This window comes from Odocoileus virginianus, unplaced genomic scaffold (genome assembly GCF_023699985.2).
Source record: "Odocoileus virginianus isolate 20LAN1187 ecotype Illinois unplaced genomic scaffold, Ovbor_1.2 Unplaced_Contig_18, whole genome shotgun sequence".
Lineage (NCBI taxonomy): Eukaryota > Metazoa > Chordata > Mammalia > Artiodactyla > Cervidae > Odocoileus > Odocoileus virginianus.
The window spans coordinates 605403-619145 of NW_027224335.1; the positions used below are offsets into that span (position 1 = coordinate 605403).

Here is a 13743-nt window from a genome sequence, read left to right on the forward strand (position 1 = left end):
TGTGTATGTGTGAATACACATGCACACACACACACACACATATATAATAGAATATTATTCAAGTATAAAAATAATGAAATCTCTGGGGCATTGTGCCAAGTAAGCCAGACAGAGAAAGACAAATACCATATGATCTCACTTATATATAGAAACTAGAAACAAAAAAAGCTCATAGGTACAGAGAACAGATTGCTAGTTACCAGGAGTGGGGCTTGGTGGATGGCAAAATGAGTGAAGGAGTCTAGTTATAAAATAATTAAGTCTTGGGGATGTAATTTAGAGCATGGAAACTGTAGTTAATAATACTGCCTTCTATCGTTAAAAGTTCCATCTAAGATTTAAGATCTAGGAAAGTAGATCTTCAAAGTTCTCATCACAAGAAAATTCTGTAACTATGTATATTGACAGATGGTAACTACGCATTGTAATCATCTCACAACATATACAAATATTGAATTATTATGCTATACACCTGATACTAATATAACTAATTGACATGATGCTGCATGTCAATTATATCTTAACAAGAAATTTTTAAATAAGAGCAACGAGAATAAAAAATGAAGAAAAATTAAGTTTCAGAGAAACAACATAGTATACACCTAAATATACACTAAGTGGGAACGCCAGAAGGAGAGGGGAGAAAAAGGTGGGAAAATATTTGAGGAAATAATAGCCAACATTTCTGAACTGTAATAGAAACAATATATATTGATCTAAGAAGCCCAATAAAGAGAAAAGGTATCCTTAAATAGATACATCAAAGTGCTAAATCAAAAAGAGAAAATCTTGAAAGGAACAAGAGAAAAATGACCGAACACTTACAGTAGAATAACAATATGGTAATAGCTGACCTCACACAGAAACCATAGAGATAGGACTTGAGCATACAGCGAGGTAAGGAGACTATGGGACAAATTGAGAAAGTAACACTGACATACAGTTGGAAGCTGCTATATAGCACTGGGAGCCTAGTCTAGCACTCTGTGATGACCTAGAGGAGTAGGATAAGAGGAGGGGATGGAAGGGAGGCTCAAGTGGGAGAGGATATCTATATCTATATCTATGTCTATATCTATATCTATGTCTATATCTATCTATCTATATATATATATATACACACACACATATATATAATTATGACTGATTTGCATTGTTGTATGGCAGAAACCAATACAACATTGTAAATCAATTATCATCCAATTAAAAAATAAATTTTAAAAACCCTAAATATGCCACCAGAAAATCAGTAGAACTAATCAATGAATTTAGCAAAGTTGCAGGATACAAAATGGAAAGATATACCATGTTCTTGGATTGGAAAAATCAATATTGTCAAAATTACTATACTACCAAAGCAATCTACAGATTCAATGCAATCCCTATCAAACTACCAATGGCATTTTTCACAGAACTAGAACAAAAAATTTCACAATTTGTATGGAAACACAAAAGACTCTATAGCCAAAGCAATCTTGAGAAAGAAAAATGGAGCTGGAGGAATCAACCTTCCTGACTTCAGACTATACTACAAAGCTACAGTCATCAAGACAGTATGGTACTGGCACAAAAACAGAAATACAGATCAATGGAACAAGATAGAAAGCCCAGAGATAAATCTGTACACCTATGGGCACCTTACCTTTGACAAAGGAGGCAAGAACACACAATGGAGAAAAGACAGTCTCTTCAATAAGTGGTGCTGGGAAAACTGGACAGCTATGTGTAAAAGAATGAAATTAGAACACTCCCTGACACCATACACAAAAATAAACTCAAAATGGATTGAAGACTTAAATGTAAGGTCAGAAACTATAAAGCTCTTAGAGGAAAGAACACTCTTTGACATAAATCACAGCAAGATCTTCTTTGACCCACCTCCTAGAGTAATGGAAATAAAAACAAAAATAAGCAAATGGGACCTAATTAAACTTAAAACCTTTTGCACAGCAAAGGAAACTCTGAATAAGACTAAAAGACAAGCTTCAGAATGCAGGGGAGGTGGCGGTGGTAGTAACTGCAATGAAGCAACAGACAAACGATTAATCTTCAGAAGATATAAGTACCTCACACAGCTCAACATCAGAAAAACAAATAACCCAACCAACAAATGGGCAGAAGACCTAAACAGACATTTCTCCAACAGAAGAAGACATACAGATGGCCAAAAGCACATGAAAAGATGCTCAACATTGCTAATTATTAGAGAAATGCAAATCAAAACTACAATGAGGTATCACCTCACACAGGTCAGAATGGCCATCATCAAAAAATCTACAAACGATAAATGCTGGAGAGGATGTAGAGAAAAGGGAACCTTCCTGCACTGTTGGTGGGAATGTAAATTAATACAGCCATTACAGAGAACAGTATGGAGATTCTTTAAAAAAACTAGGAATAAAACTACCATATGACCCAGCAATCCCACTACTGGGCATATACCTTGAGAAAACCACAATTCAAAATAGACAGCATGTATCCCAATGTTCATAGCAGCACTATTTACAATAGCCAGGACACAGAAGCAACCTAGATGTCCATCAACAGATGAATGGATAAAGAAGATGTGGTAAATATATGCAATGGAATATCACTTGGTCATAAAAATGAACAAATTTGAGTCAGTTGTAGTGAGGCAGATGAACCTAGAGCCTGTTACACAGAGTGAAGTATAAGTAGAATGAGAAAAACTAATATTGTAAAGTAATGCATATTTAAGGAATCTAGAAAAATAGTACTGATGAACCTATTTGCAGGGAAGGAATGGAGATGCAGACATAAAGAATGGACTTGTGGACACAGCAGGGAAAGGAGAGGGTAGGATGAATTGAGAAAGTAGCACTGACATATATACACTACCATGTGTAAAATAGCTAGCTAGTGGGAAGCTGCTGTAAAGCACAGGGAGCCCAGCTTGGCACTCTGTGATGACCTAGAGGGGTAAATCGAAGGGAGGAGGGAGGTCCAAGAGGGAAGGAATATATATATACACACACACACATACACACACACACACTTATGGCTGATTCATGTTGTACAGCAGAAACCAACACAACATTGTAAAGCAATTATCTTCCAATTAAAAAAGAAATTTAAAAAAGCCAAATGTGCACCATAAAAATAAAGAAGCCATGGGAGCCAGAAAATAGTAGAATAATGTATTCAAAGTACTGAAAGAAAAAAAAAGTCAACCAAAATTCTATATCTAGTGAAACTATCATTCAAAAATAAAAGGAAATAATGACATTCCCAGATAAATATTAATAAAAACTAAGAGGATTTATTGCTAGCAGACCTGCCCTATATGAAATCCTAAAAGGAGTATTATACACTGAAAGGAAATTATATCAGGCATTAGCTTGAAGACATAATATGCAATGAGAAGCACCAGAAATAATAAATATATGTGTAAATACTATATATAGTATTTATACTAAAATATAAAAGTGTGAATTATATATTTTTCTTAGTGTCTTTAAAGTATAAAATTATTTAATGAAAAATTAAACATTTTGTATTTTGGGGTTTATAACATAAAAATATATATGAAATAATAGCATAAAGGAGAGAGGAAGGAATTTGCTATAATGGAGCAAATTTTCTATATATTACTGCATTTGGACTTACATTAATCTGTAGCAGACTGGTTTAATTAAAATGCATATTATAATCTTCAAAGCAACCACAATGAAAATAACTCACAATAATTCAAGATGGATGAATCTCAAAATTATCTGAATGAAAGAACCCAGAAAGAAAGTACATGTCATTCAATTTATATAAAACTAGGAAATAGAAACTGATAAATATGATAGAAATTAGATCAATGGTTACATGGGGATAAAGAGTAGTGAGAGGGGTTAGACAGAGACATGAATATATTCACTACCTTGACTGTGGTGATTGCTTCACAGGTATATTCATATGTCAAAAGATCAAATTGCATATTTATTTACAGCTTCATATATGACAATTATATTACAATAAAGCTGTTAAAATGAGTATGAGGGAATTTTTATCAATAATGAAAATGTTTTTGAACTGGATTATGGGTGGTAATGCTTGTACTACTGTAAACACTTCCTGTAAGTTCCCTAATTAAAGAGTCACAATGGGTAAATTTTTTGGTATATTAACTATAATTGCAGTGGAACTGTTTTTTAAAAAGTTACTAGATTTTTTCCCTCCTTCCTTGATTTAGTAGGCAGGCTTATATGTTATGATTGGAGATAAGTGAAAGGAAAGGTCTGATGAGAGCTGAGAAATTTTGAAGAGCTGTGTGCAAAATGGAAGAGAGTACTTTCTACAGAAAAACAGAAAGCTTTCCAGGGGGCATTTAGGTGAGGCACATAAATGATGCACAGCTAAGAAAGGCATACATAGACCCTGCTTTTGGGGAATTCAGAGTCAGCTTGGCAAGGCAGACAACATATAATCTTCAACTATGATGAGTACCCTGTGTAATGAGCAGAATTCAGTGGGCTCTAGAAGCCCATGGACTATAATATTGCTTAAGGGTATAAGTCCATGTGCTTAAGGGTATAAGCATGTGGACTATAATGCTGCTTAAGGGTATAAGGTGAAGCTCCAATACTTGGGCCACTTGATGTGAAGAACTGACTCACTGAAGATCCTGATCTGAGAAAGATTGAAATTGAAGGCAGGAGGAGAAAGGGACGACAGAGGATAAGATGGTTGGATGGCATCACCAACTCGATGGACATGAGTTTGAGCAAGCTCCAGGAGTTGGTGATAGACAGGGAAGCCTGGTATGCTGCAGTCCATGGGATCACAAAGAGTCAGGCATGACTGAGAGACTGAACTGAACTGAAGGGTATAAGTCTCCCCAAGTGACTGGTAAGTTCAGATTTACAGGATGAATAGGAGTTAGCCCAATGGAGAGTGGGTGATGAGTTGTCCAGGCAGAGGAACAGCATGAAAGAGATCTTGGGGGCCAGAGAGAGCACTCAAGGAACAGTCTTCTTCCCTAGTCACAGAAGCAGATCACAGAAGATATTGGTGTATGCAGTTGCCACCCTTTCAAAATTATCAGGACCCCAACTGCTTAATGTGAATAAGTTAAAGAACAGGGGCAATGAGCCAGACCACTTGGGTTCAAATTCCAGTCTCAGCCATTGTTTGCAGTGGGACCTGAGATGCCTTCTGCTTCCTCTGTTGTGAAATTAGGAAAATCATTGCACACACCTATGTCAGAAAATAGCTCATAATGTTCCTATGAGGATTAAGTTAGGCTAAGATATTTTTAGCTGTTTCTCCTTGGATGTTTTCTCCTGGTCAGTTTTATACTATCCTGAGCAGATTTAGTTTTCAAATTTACGGGCAAGCAAAGTCAAGGAAATGTAGCTAGTATCTGTGTAGTAAGGAGATGACATTATTAAAAGTGTATTCATTATCAAAAGCAATAATAAAATAAAGACCTGGTTTTGAAAATAGTAGCACTGGTAGATATTAATATGACTATATAAAAATCATTTTAAATATCAATGGTCTAAATATACCAATAAAAGGACAGGCAATAAAAAAGAATACCCAACTATATACTGTCTACAAGAAACCCACTTTAAATATAGAGACACAGAGGTTAAAAGTAAAGTGATGCGGAGAACTTCCAAGATGGAGGAAAAAGATGGGGAGACCACCTCTCTCCACACAAATATATCAAAAATTTATCTGTATATGGAACAACTCCTACAGAACAACTTCTCAATGTTGGCAGAAGACCTCAGACTTCCAAAAGGCAAGCCAATCTCCTTAGAACAACGTAGGGCAAAAGATAAAGATAAAAAAGAGGTAAAGGATTTCAGGACAGGGAGCTGTGCCCTGGGGAGGGAGTCCTGAAGGAGGAAAACTTTCAACACACTCAGAAACCCCATCACAGGTGGGGTCAGTGAGGAGCTTTGGAATCTCAGAGGCGAATGCAGCAACAGGTGCTTGGAAGGCAAAACAGAAAGAATTCACCACAGAGATCATTGCTGAATAGCACTTCCCAGATGAGAAGTGAACTGTACTCCTGCGCCCACCAAGGAGAGTGGGGGCTGAGTACTGAGGCTCAGGTTCAGTGGGTCAGACCCCAAGGAGAAGACAGGGGTTGATTGCCCTGAAGACACCCTGACGGGGCTAGTACAACACAGCTGAGGGTGTCTAGGGTTAAGCCTCGGCCTGCCAGAGAGACAAGAGATTCTTGTCACCAGGACACTTTAACTCCATGTACTCACAGACAGTGGCTGTGATGCCCAGTGGGTGGCCATCAAAGTCGGCAGAAGCATCAGCAGACATGACATATCTACAGCTTATGATACCAGACAGAGGAACATAAGTCACTGCCAAAACCAGGGAGAGGGCCTGAGGCAGCAACAAAATGCTGCCGCTACGGTCCCAACCCCAGAGGTGGCAGTTGCCACCAAGCTCTGAGCAGGCACAGATTATTGCACACACCTTCCTAGAAGTTTAAGCAGCTTGGCTTTCCCTAGGAACATACAACTCGAGGCCAATTCCTATGGGAGAAGACATGAACTGCCTCAGACTGTAACAACATCCTTCAGGTCTCCACAGCTTCAGGCACTCCTTAGTACATCACAGTTGTGGCTTCCAAACTCCCTCTCTCCCCAGCCCAACTGAGAAAGTGAGCCCTAATAAGCCTCGGCCTTTGCCTCCTCTTGTTTGGGTGGGGAACAAACACTGGAGGGCAGCCTACAAACAGAGGTGGACTCAAAACCAAGCGGAGCACTAGGGACTGTGTGACCAAAGAAGAGGAAGAGAATTAGCTCCTGCAGCCACAGGTACAGATTATATCACTGCAACTAGCTGAGACTATGGACTTTAGGGGCAATTGTGCACCTTGGAAGCAAGTACAAGCTGGAGTAAGGCAAGATCTGAGTTTGCACTGACCCTGCAGTACCCACAGCAGGTCCATAAGACCTTCCTAGAAATGTTGGAGGTCTTCCTGAGTAGGCAGATTGTCTGGAGCACTTTGTGGGAAGAGGACAATGGAGGAATTATGAGGAAATTACCTTTACTATCATTCTCTCTATATTTTTCTCTTTTTATTCTTTTTCATACTGTTCTAACACTGTTCTTTCTTTATTATTTCTTTAATTTTTATTTTTATAAACTTTTTTCTTTTTAAAACACCTTATTTTTAAATAAATTCATTTTATTTTCCTATTTTTACAATACTCATTAGTTATATCACATTTTTCACATGTATTTTTTCAATGTTTTTGATTCTGTATTTTTGCTAGTCTAGTAATTTGTATTCATTTTTACTTAGAGGTTTGCTCATTGCCTTGATTGCTCTATTCTTTTTTGACTCCTGTTTTTATCCCTTTTTTCCTCTCCTCTTTTTTGTGTGTGAGTTTCTATGGGTGTTCTTGGATGTTGAACGTTGCTCTCACCATTAGTCTTGGGGTTTTGTCTTCTGTGATGCGTGGCCTGTGAAGTCTTGGTGCTGCAGTAAGGAGTCTGGCTTGAAGCTCCAAGGTGGGAGACCTGATTCTAGCACTTTGGACAATTAGAGAACTCCTGACACCATGGAACATTAATCGGTGAGAGATCTACCAAAGGCCTCAAGGTCCACACTAAGACCAAGCACCACCCAAAGGCCAGCAAGCTCCAGTGCAGGATGCCTTAAGCCACATCTTTAGCAAAACAGGAACACAACCCTGCCATTAGCAGAAAGGATGCCCAAAGTCATACCAAGCCCACAGACACCTCAAAACACACTACTGGACATGGATGGCACTGCCCTTCAAAGAGACAAGATCAAGCTCCACCAACCAGAACACAGGCACAAGTCACCCCAACAACAAAAATTTCACAAGGCACTGGCCAACACCATCCACAGGGAGCAGACTCCACCAAGAGGACCTATAACCTTCTAGCCAGCAGAAAGGAGACCCCAAACACAGTAACTTAAAATGAAAAGTTAGAGAAACATGCAGCAGATGAAGGAACATGGTAAAAACCCACAAGACCAAACAAATGAAGAGGAAATAGGCAGTCTACCTGAAAAAGAATTCAGAGTAATGATAGTAAAGATGATCCAAAATCTTGGAAATAAAATGGAGGTACAGATAAATAGACTGGAGGCACAGATCAAGTATACAAGAAATGTTTCACAAAGATGTAGAAGAATTAAAGAATAAACAATCAGTAATGAACAAATCAATAACTGAGATTAAAAATACACTAGAGGGAATTGATAGCCAATAACTGAGGCAGAAGAATGGATAAGTGAGCTGGAAGATAGAATGATGAAAATAACTGAAGCAGAGCAGAATAAAGAAAAAATAATGAAAAGAAATGAGGACAGTCACAGAGACCTCTTGAACATTAAGTGCACCAACATTCAAATCATAGGGGTCCTAGAAGAAGACAATAAAAAGGGTACAAGAAAATATTTGAGATTATAGTTGAAAAATTCCCTAACATGGGAAAGGAAATAGTCACCCAAGTCCAGGAAGCCCAGAGAGTCCCATACAGGATAAACCCAAGGAGAAACACACCAAGACACATATTAATCAAACTAACAAAAATTAAACACAAAGAATAAATATTAAAAGCAGCAAGGGAAAAGCAACAAATAACATACAAGGGGATCCCCATAAGGCTAATAGCTGATCTTTCAACAGAAACTCTGTAGGCCAGAGGGAGTAGCAAGATAGACTTAAAGTGATGAATGGAAAATATCTATAACCAACACTACTCTATCCAGCAATGATGTCATTCAGATTTGAAGAAGTCAAACACTTTTCAAGCAAGCAAAGGTTAAGAGAATTCAGCACCACCAAACCAGCTCTACAACAAATGCTAAAGGAACTTCTTAGAAGAAACATGAGAAAGAAAAGGCTTACAAAAACAAACCCAAAACAATAAAGTAAATGGTAATAGGGTCGCACACACCAATAATTAGCTTAAATGCAAACAGACTAAATGCTCCAACCAAAAGATGCAGATTGGCTGAATGGATACAAAAATATATGCTGTCTACAGGAGATCCACTTCAGACCTAGGGAAACATACAGACTGAAAGTGAGGGGTTGGAAAAAGATATTCCATGCAAATGGAAATTAAAAGAAAGTGGGCTCCAGTTTCATCCATCTCATTAGAACTGATTCAAATGAATTCTTATTTTAATGGCTGAGTAATATTCCATGGTGTATATGTACCACAGCTTCCTTATCCATTCGTCTGCTGATGGGCATCTAGGTTGCTTCCATGTCCTGGCTATTATAAACAGTGCTGCGATGAACATTGGGGTGCACGTGTCTCTTTCAGATCTGGTTTCCTCGGTGTGTATGCCCAGAAGTGGGATTGCTGGGTCATATGGCAGTTCTATTTCCAGTTTTTTAAGAAATATCCACACTGTTTTCCATAGTGGCTGTACTAGTTTGCATTCCCACCAACAGTGTAAGAGGGTTCCCTTTTCTCCACACCCTCTCCAGCATTTATTCCTTGTAGACTTTTGGATAGCAGCCATCCTGACTGGCGTGTAATGGTACCTCATTGTGGTTTTGATTTGCATTTCTCTGATAATGAGTGATGTTGCACTGGGAAGATCCAGAGGAATCGGGTGGAGAGGGAGGTGGGAGGGGGGATCAGGATGGGGAATACATGTAAATCCATGGCTAATTCATGTCAATGTATGACAAAAACCACTACAATATTGTAAAGTAATTAGCCTCCAACTAATAAAAATAAATGAAAAAAAAAAGAAAGTGGGAGTAGAAATACTCATATCAGATAAACTTTAAATCAGATAGACTTTAAAATAAAGACTATTACAAGAGATAATGAAGAACACTGCATAATGATCAAGGAATCAATCCAAGAAGATATAAAAATTATAAATATATATGCACCCAACATAGGAGCACCTCAATACATAACCATCTGTGGGGTCGCACAGAGTCGGACACAACTGAAGCAACTTAGCAGCAGCAGCAGCAGCAGCACCAGCAACATGAATTAAAGAAGAAATTGACAATAACACAGTAATAGTGGGGGACTTTAACACCCCACTCACACCAGTGGACAGATCATCCAGACAGAAAATTAACAAGGAAATATAAGCTTTAAATGATACACTGGACCAGTTAAACAAAATTCATATCTATTGAACATCTCATTCTAAAATAGTAGATTTCACTTTTTTCTCAAGTGCACATGGAATATTCTCCAGGATAGATCACATCTCAGCTCACAAATCAAGCCTTGGTAACTTTTAAAAAACTGAAATTATTTCAAGTATCTTTAGTGTATGCTGTTAGATAATAACTACAGGAAAAAAAATTAAAAACACAAATACAAGGAGGTTAAACAATACATTTCTGAAAAACCAAGAGGTCACTAAAGAAATCAAAGGGAAAGTCAAAAAATATCTAAAAGGAAATAACAAAGAAAATACAACAGCTCAAAACCTATCAGATGAAGCATGAGCAGAGCTAAGATGGGAGTTTATAGAAATTCAGGCCTATCTCAAGAAACAAGAGAAACATCAAATAAACAACCTAACCTTACACCTAAAGCAACTAGAAAAAGAAAAATAAGAACATCCCAAAGTTAGTAAAAGGAAAGAAATCATAAAGATCAGAGCAGAAATAAATGAAAAAGAAATGAAGGAGACAATAGCAAAGATCAATAAAACTAAAAGCTGGTTCTTTGAGAAGACCAAAGAACCTAACATTAGGAACCTGGTTTTTTGTCAACAAAATTGACATACCATTAGACAGACTCATCAAGAAAAAAGGGAGAAGACTCAAATCAATACATTAGAATGAAAAAGAGAGGTTACAATAGACAACACAGAAATACAAAGGATCATAAGAGACTACAGCAAGCAACTATATGCCAAGACAATGAACAACCTCTAAGAAATGGACAAATTCTTAGAAAAGTATAACCTTCCAAGGCTGAACCAGGAAGAAATAGAAAATATGAACAGACCAATCACAAGCATGGAAATCAAAACTGTAATCAAAAATCTTCCAACAAACAAAAGCCCAGGGCCAGATGGCTTCACAGGTGAATTCTACCAAAAGTTTAGAAAACAGTTAATACCTATCCTGCTCAAAGTCTTCCAGAAAATTACAGGGGAAGGAAAACTCTGAAAATTATTCTATGAAGCCAGTATCACCCTGATACCAAAATCAGACAAGGATACCACAAAAAAGAAAATTACAGGCCAACATCCCTGATGAGCATAGATGTAAAAATCCTCCATAAAATTCTAGCAAACAGAAGCCAATAACAATTAAAAAGATCATACACTCTGATCAAATGTGCTTTATCCCAGGGATGCAAGAATTCTTCAATATATGCAAATCAATCAATTTGATACACCATATTAACAAATTGAAAGATAAAAACAATATGATCATCTCAACAGATGCAGAGAAATTTTTTTTAGAAAATTCAACACCCATTTATGATAAAAGCTCTACAGAAAGTAGGCATAGAGCAAACATGTGAAAGTGAAAGTGTTAGTTGCTCAGTTGTGTCTGACTCTTTGTGATCCCATGGATTGTAGCCCACTCAGGCTCCTCTGTCCACGGAATTTTCCAGGCAAGAATACTGGAGTGGGTATTCACCCTTCTCCATGTGACCTTCCCTACCCAGGGACTGAACCCAGGCTGAATCTGCACTGCAGGCAGATTCTTTACTATCTGAGCCACCAGGGAAGCCCAGAAGGAACATACTACAACATAATAAAAGCCACCTACAACAAACCCACAGCAAACATTATTCTCAATGGTGAAAACCTGAAAGCATTTCCTCTAAGATCAGGAACAAGACAAGCAAGTCCACTCTCACTACTATTATTCAATATAAATTTGGAAGTCCTAGGCACAGTAATTATAAAAGAGAAATAAAAGGAATTCAGATTGGAAAAGAAGTAAAACTCTCACTGTTTGCAGATGACATGATACTAAACATATAAAATGCTAAAAAAAAAAGCCACCAGAAAATATTAGAGCTAATCAGTGACTATAGTAAAGTCACAAGATACAAAATTAATACACAGAAATCACTTGCACTGCTATACCCTAACAATGAAAACTCAGAAAGAGAAATCAAGGAAAAAATCCATTCACCTGCAACAAAAATAATAAAATACCTAGGAATAAACCTAGCCTAAAGAGACAAAACACCTATATCAGAAAACTACAAGACACTGATGAAAGAAATCAAGTTGACAAACAGATCAAGAGATATATACCATGCTCTTGGATTGGAAGAATCAATATTGTGAAAATGACTATTCTACCCAAAGCAATCTATGGATTCACTGCAACCCCTATCAAACTACCAATGATTATTTTTGACAGAACTAAAATAAATAATTCCACAATTTATATGGAAACATAAAAGATCCTGAATAGCCAAAGCAACCTTGAAAATGAAGAATGAAGCTGGAAGAATCAACCTTCCTAATTTCAGATAACAGTACAAAGCAACAATCATCAAGGCAGGATGGTACTCGTACAAAAATAGAAATACAACCCAATGGAACTAGATAGAATTTCAAGAGATAAACCCACCAATCTATGGGCACCTTATCTTTGACAAAGGAGGCATGAATGGAGAAAAGGTAGTCTCTTCAGTGGTGCTGGGAAAACTGGACAGCTAAGTACAATAGAATGAAATTAGAACATTTCCTAACACCATATACAAAGATAAACTCAAAATGAATTAAAAACCTTAAGGTAAGACCAGAAACTACAAAACTCTTAGAGGAAAACATAGGCAGAACACCCTTTGACATAAATCGCAGCAAGATCCTCTATGATCCTACCTCCTGGAGTAATGGAAATAAAAACAAAAATAAACAAATGGGACCTAATTAAATATAAAAGCTTTTGCACAGCAAAACAACCCTCAATTTGCTGGAGAAAAATAACAGCAAATGAAACAACAGACAATGGATTAATCTCCAAACTATACAAGCAGCTCATTCAGCTCAATACCAGAAAAACAAACAACTAAAGCACAAAGTGGGCAGAAGACCTAAACAGATATTTCTCCAATGAAGATACACAGATGGTTATTAAACACATGAAAAGATATTCAACATCATTCATTATTAGAGAAATGCAAATCAAAACTACAATGAGGTTATCACCTCACACCAGTCAGAATGGCCATCATCAAAAAATTTACAAACAATAAATGATGGAGAGGATGTGGAGAAAAAGGAACCCTCTTGCACTGTTGGCAGCAAAGTAAACTGATATAGCCATCATGGAAAACTTAAAAAACTAGGAAGAAAACTACCATGTGACACGATAATGCCACTACCGTGCATATACCCTGGTCAGTTCAGTTCAGTCACTCAGTCGTGTCTGACTCTTTGCAACCCTGTGAACCACAGCACGCCAGGCCTCCCTGTCCATCACCAACTCCAGGAGTCCACCCAAACCCATGTCCATTGAGTTGGTGATGCCATCCAACCATCTCATCCTCTGCCATCCCCTTCTCCTCCTGCCCTCAATCTTTCCCAGCATCAGGATCTTTTCAAATGAGTCAGCTCTTCGCATCAGGTGGCCAAAGTATTGGAGCTTCAGCTTCAACATCAGTCCTTCCAATGAACACCCAGGACTGATCTCCCCCAGGATGGACTGGTTGGATCTCCTTGCAGTCCAAGGGACTCTCAAGAGTCTTCTCCAACACCACAGTTCAAAAGCATCAATTCTTTGGTGCTCAGCTTTCTTTATAGTCCAACTC

General features: G+C 37.7%; 1 long non-coding RNA gene across 1 annotated transcript in view; it reads right to left on the reverse strand.

The window, feature by feature from the left end:
• LOC139034012 (uncharacterized) overlaps positions 1-13743 on the reverse strand; it is a 50036-nt gene that overhangs the window by 17472 nt on the left and 18821 nt on the right. The window lies entirely within an intron of this gene.